Below are 6,000 nucleotides of genomic sequence, written 5' to 3'. Positions count from 1 at the left end.
AAGCAGGCACTTTGCCCACCCATCCCTCACCTTGCCCGGAGGACAAATAATACATCTTTCTCCATAATTAAAAAGGAAAGCTTTCGTAGATACACTTTATCTCATTTTTAGCCTCACAACGAACTGGGCAGACACTCGGTGAAGCGTGAGGCCCGGACGGACAGCCTCACTTCAGAACTGGAGTGGGCTCCCAGCTGGACTTCCACAGCAAAGACTCAACAGAGACCCTGCCCAGGTCGCTGGCCCCTAGCAGCCCCTCCTCCCTCTGCCCCAGCGCCCCCTCCCCACTGCCCTCCCTCTGCCCCAGCACTGTCCCTCCCCACTCCCTCCCTCTGCCCCAGAGCCCCCCTCCCCACCGCCCTCCCTCTGCCCCAGCGCCCCCCCTCCCACCGCCCTCCCTCTGCCCTAGTACCCCCTTCCCCACCGCCCTCCCTCTGCCCCAGTGACCCCTCCCCACCACCCTCCCTCTTCCCCAGCGCCCCCATCCCCACTGCCCTCCCTCTGCCCCAGCACTCCCTCCCCACCGCCCTCCCTCTTCCCCAGTGCCCCCCTCCCCACCACCCTCCCTCTGCCCCAGCGCCCCCATCCCCACTGCCCTCCCTCTGCCCCAGCACCCCCTTCCCACTGACCTCCCTCTGCCCCAGCGGCCCCCTCCCCACTGCCCTCCCTCTGCCCCAGCGCCCCCCTCCCCACTGCCCTCCCTCTGCCCCAGCGCCCCCCATCCCCACTGTCTTCCCTCTGCCCCAGCACCCCCTCCCCACCGCCCTCCCTCTGCCCCAGTGCCCCCTCCCCACCGCCCTCCCTCTGCCCCGTCCAGGCCTCTGTGTGGCACCGGCACACCTCCTTTCAGGACAAGGCCCAGAGCTGCCCTCGTGCCCACCATTTCTCCAGCAGGCGCAGCGTCAGCTGGCCCTGTGGCACCCGCTCCTGTGAAGACGTGGGCCCAGCCCACAGGCCACACCCCCCTTGAGGAGAGCAGCATTTCCAAGCTCAGCGCCACAGGAACGGACCCCAGATTTGGGTTCAGTGTGGTGGAACCCCTCAACCTCCCTGCCCAAGATGTGGGCAGAGCCCCCTGTGCCCCATGTAGGGGCTGCGGCTCCAGACTCTGACCGCCCCTGCACACCAAGTAGGTCGGCAGGTGTGGGCAGGAGACGAGGTACACAGAAGAATGGCAGGTGGGGGAGGGGGAGGCTTGGAAATGTGTGGCCGTTGCTCTGAGGTGAGGACAGGACAACACAAACCACCAGCCTCAAGAGCAGCCCGGGGCCAGTGGCGTCCGCTTCCCCAGCCTGGGTCTCTGCCTGATGCCTCCGACTCCATCCTGCCTGGCAGCTAAAGTGACTGACCGGCTCCTCCAAGAGCTCTTAGCCACGCCGCTATTGATTGTCAGACACTGAGCGCAGCAGTGGAGACAGGAGGGGAGAAAGCACAGCAGCCATCCGAGGTAATTAGAAGGAAAGAAAGGCTCCCTAAATCCTTCTCCTCTCCACAGCACGCAGCTGAGTGTCTCCACCCAGCCACCTCTGCTCCTTTGTCTCTCCAAACCTTCCCCTTCCCGTCTCCCTTCCCCCTCTGCGCGCACGCGCATGCACACACACACGCGTACACACACACTGATGATTTAAAACGTGACATGCACAGCTTCAGCTTCAGGCTGTGTTTCTGGAAGGGTCTGTGGGCTTTTCCTGGCAATGTCTTGGTGCTGTGCAAATGGCCATTTCTGGACCTGATTCTCATCATCTCCCTCACTGGTTCTCGCATCCCACATGTGTAGGTGGAGGGGCAGCCCAACCCTGGCCACTCTAAACCTAGGTGTCAGGGGCAGTAAAATCGGCCCGGCGCCTTCCACGGAAACCGCCCAGCTGGTTTTAATCCTCGCACTTGCTGATGGGGAAAGTTAGGGACAGAAGAAAGGTCAGAGGGTCCCCAAGGTCTCCCATTAGTCCATGGAAACACTCTGGCCTGGGTGCCCCCCTGGGCCCTGAGGCTCCTCCGGCCCCCGGGGACGGGGTGGCTCCTGGGCTGGCTGAGCCGGTGAGGGGTGGAGGAGGTTACCACACCGTGGCTGACGGCAACGTGGTTCATGGCGGCGTCACCTTCCGTCTGGGCATGCCGACCAGAGGAGGAGGAAGAAGATGGAGGAGCAGACCGACCCCACGTCCAGATGTCATTCCCTCTAGGCCTGGGCTTCCTCCGCTCCTCATCCCAGTCTGTGTGAAAGCTTTCTCTCTTTCTCCCTTTTTCTTTTCCGTATAGGAGGCTTCCCCGTACCAGGAGAATGCTGATTGTTCCCGTGCGGTCTCCCCACTTCTCTGAAATCAAAGGGCGGCACGGAAGGACAGCACCAGGACCCTCAGAATCCAGAAGGAAGGACAATTCACTCACCGAGAAACAGCCAGAACACTGTCAACTTTCAGCATTTGGATTGGTGCACCCAGCCCGTGTTTCCAGCCCTGCTCTCCTCCTCGGAAGGAGAGCATGCCAGGCTCTGGGTCACACAGCTCTGGGTCTACAGGAAGATACCCAGATACACAGGTGCTGCTGCAGAGCATACAGCAACTGCTGAGTAACCGAACAGTAATGGACTGAGAGCAAGGAAGGAAGAAGGACCTGGGCCGGCCCGGTCTGCCCGCACACCAGCCCCGCTGGGGTGTGGGAAGCACTGAGGACCAGGCCCAGACCCTGATTCCTAGGCCTACTGATGTGTGGGAAGATGGCTACAAAGGGACAATTGCCACAGTAGAGACACTGTGGCCAGTGCAGAGGCACAAGTAGCCGAGCAAGGGGACAGGGGCAATGTGGTGCCCACGTCTAGTCCCACAACCTGGGCTACTGGCACCAGCTCTGCAGCTCTCTCCTCCCTTAGTCCTGGATGGGACTGAAGGAAGTCTGGACCTGTGTGGCTCTGGACTGAGCTCAGATAAGAAGATGCCATCCTAGGCCACAGGCCGAGACCAGGGAGAAGAGGGTGGATGCTGTAGGAGAAGAACTCAGCTGAGGCCTCTCGTCCTCAGCCCTGGAGACCTCTGTGTGCTCACCTCCTGGGGCACTGGGGCTGCAGACAGGACCAAGGGGGGCGTCCAGGAGATGCGGACGGGGGTCCTCTGGCTCAGAGGCCGTGGATATGAGAAGCGGGCAGGGCTTCTTTGTAGGACGTCAAGACAGGCCAGTGCTAGGGACGTCCAGTTCGAAGCCAGCTACACAACTCGTTACAGGCTGCATGAGGAAACGCTAAACACCCTTAGCCATAGGAAACTCAAACCAAAACTATACAAAGATTTCTTCTCCCCATCAAAATGGCCTCCATCAGGAAAACAAACAACAAATGCGGACGAGACCAGGGGAACAGCTCACACCTGTTGATGGGAGTGTATCCTGATGCACCTGCTACGGAAGTCAGTATGGATGGTCCTCAAAAATCCCAAAAGTAGTCCTTCCCCACGACCCTCCACACCACCTCTGGACATGCACACAATGGAACGTAACTTAATATGCAAGAAAGGCATCTGCACACCCATGTTCATTGCAATTCTGTTCACAGAAGCCAAAAGTGGGCTCAGCTAAGGTGCCCAAGAACCAGCAAACAGACAAAGAAAATATGGAACATACATATACAAACTCAGCCATCAGGAAAATAAAACTACGTCACCTGCAGTAACATAACACATAAGGAGACAGAACTAGAGATCATCTTGCTCAGGGAGACAAGCTAAGCTCAAAAATCTAATGTCACATGTCTTTGTTCTTGCTTGTGGGTGAAACCTGGACTTAAAATGACAATGATGACGATGATGATGACGATGATGATGATGATGATGATGATGATGATGATGATGATGATGATGATGACAATGATGAATCATAAAGACTGAAGCTATCTGGGAGTATCAGTAAGGAAGGGAAAAAGAAGGAGACTGATGGTTGGGAAGAATCAAAATTTGTATTTGTGTGTGTGTGTGTGTGTGTGTGTGTGTGTGTGTGTGTGTGTGTGTGTGTGTGTGTATTTGTGTATTTGAACACAGCATAATGTAACCCTTTGAACAGCTGATACTATAATATGATAATATAAAATACGGGAGAAATTGTTCAAAATGTGCCATATATACATACCAATGCATCAGGACGAACTTGTGGTGTTATCGATGTGTGCTAATGAAAGCTGTATGTGTTGACAGCGAGCACGGGGTGGATTCGGGTGGGAAAGGCGATGATGAGCCGGCTGCTCACTTAGCCGAGGCAGGGCAGAATTCTACCGGTTCCCTCTGGAGTGGTCCGGAGCGTGGTGTGTGCCCCGGTCACGGCTTCCGGGGATGTTTCCTGCGGTGGACAAGTGTCCTGGTCCTGCACCTGCTATGCTGATGGGCGCTCACTTGGTCCAGGAGCCACTGAGGCCCTGGTCCTCTTGCAGAAGCATCTGCCCTGTAGTTGGTCTGGGCCTTCCGATGAGGTGGACTGACTCAGGTGCTGAGTGGTGCAGAGAGCGGGGTGGGATAGAAACCACATGCAGGCTCCAACCGGCCACAGGTGACCTCGACCCCGAGTTCCCGGCTTGAACAACACGTGTTAAATGACCAACATGTCTCACCCAGAGCTGAGTAGCAGCGGACCCAGGTGAGGGCTGTGAAAGGCACAGGCACCGCGGGAAGCTGACGCCAGGCCCCCCGTCACGCTTCAGGGGCCCCGGGAAGAGGCTGTGCTTTAACAAAACCAGCCTCCCATGTCTGCACAGAGACCCAGCAATGGTGCCACAGCTCACACGGCAGAGGTGTTGTCTCCAGTAAGCTCAGAGCCCGTGGCTCCGCTCTATGACCAAACTAGTAACTTTTTGAGAAGGTAATTAAGGGCAAGTGGAACCAGAGGGCTGTTTGAACGCTGTTTTATTTGTCTGGTAGCACTTGGCTTTTAACAGGTAACGGGAAGGGCCAGTTTGTTTGCCTCCCGCTCCCTTGCTGTCGCCCCTACCGTTCTCTGTGTGGCTGAGGGCCCGCAGAGGTCCTTGTCTGAGCCAGGGAAGGTGTAGGATGGAAGGGGAGATGGCAGCGTGGGCATCACACTCGGAACATCCTCTATTTGGAGTACTTTGGAACTGTGGCCAGAGGAAATGGATCCAGGGGGGCTGCTGCTGCCCGAGGGGTATGCCATAGGGGAACGCTTACAGACAGGCGACTGGCAGCTGGTCCTCCAGGCCTGAGCCCACCAGTGCTGCCCAGCTGTGGGACCTGGTCAGAAACCCACAGGCCAGGGGGCGTGGCCCCAAGCTGTCCAAAGTGCAGGCCGGGCCACCACGCTCCAGGACAGAGAAGAGAAACAAAGGTGCAGAGGAGGCCACCGCAGGTGCAAGCAGAGTGGGGAATGCACATGGCCAGGAATGATCGACTCACACCCTACGTGTTGGTCTTGCAGGCAGCCGGCCATCCCGCTGACCCCTGGCCAGGGCTAAGGTCGGGGACCCACATCAATGGACTTCCCTCATGACCACCCACCTCGCAGTGCCATGACTGGACTCTGGGCCTGGGCACTGTCCTTGAGCCTCTTTCTGCTCAAAGCTAGCGCTCTGCCACTTGAGCCACAGTGCTATGTGCGGTTTTATCTGAGCAGTTTGTTGGAGTCTCACAGACTTTTCTGACTAGGCCAGCCTCAAACTGCGATCCTCAGATCTCAGCCTCCTGTGAGCTAGGATTACGGGCATGAGCCACCAGCACCCGGCTGTCTGTGAACTCCTGTTTTGGAATAATGCAATTGACCTCTTTCTGTATTTCCCACAATAACCAAGCCACGTAAGGCAGTTCCAAGATGGTGCTTCTTGCAAAAGCATTTGCACTTGGTTAGAGAGCTGAAGGCAGGTGAGCAGGGACGCTTCTGCAGATGCATGGCTGTGTGTGCGTCCCACTGAGTGTCCTGCTGAGAAGTGGGCACCGAGAAGTGGGGTCAACCCCTGGACCAGCCACGGGAGGGCAAGGGAGACAGGGAAGGTGCAGAGGTGTGGAGGAGGTGGGG

This window comes from Dipodomys merriami, unplaced genomic scaffold, assembly GCF_024711535.1.
Source record: "Dipodomys merriami isolate MVZ:Mamm:240054 unplaced genomic scaffold, mDipMer1.0.p SCAF_99, whole genome shotgun sequence".
In the NCBI taxonomy this organism is placed as follows: Eukaryota; Metazoa; Chordata; class Mammalia; order Rodentia; family Heteromyidae; genus Dipodomys; species Dipodomys merriami.
The sequence above is the reverse complement of the archived record's forward strand: the minus strand, read 5'-3'. Positions refer to the sequence as shown.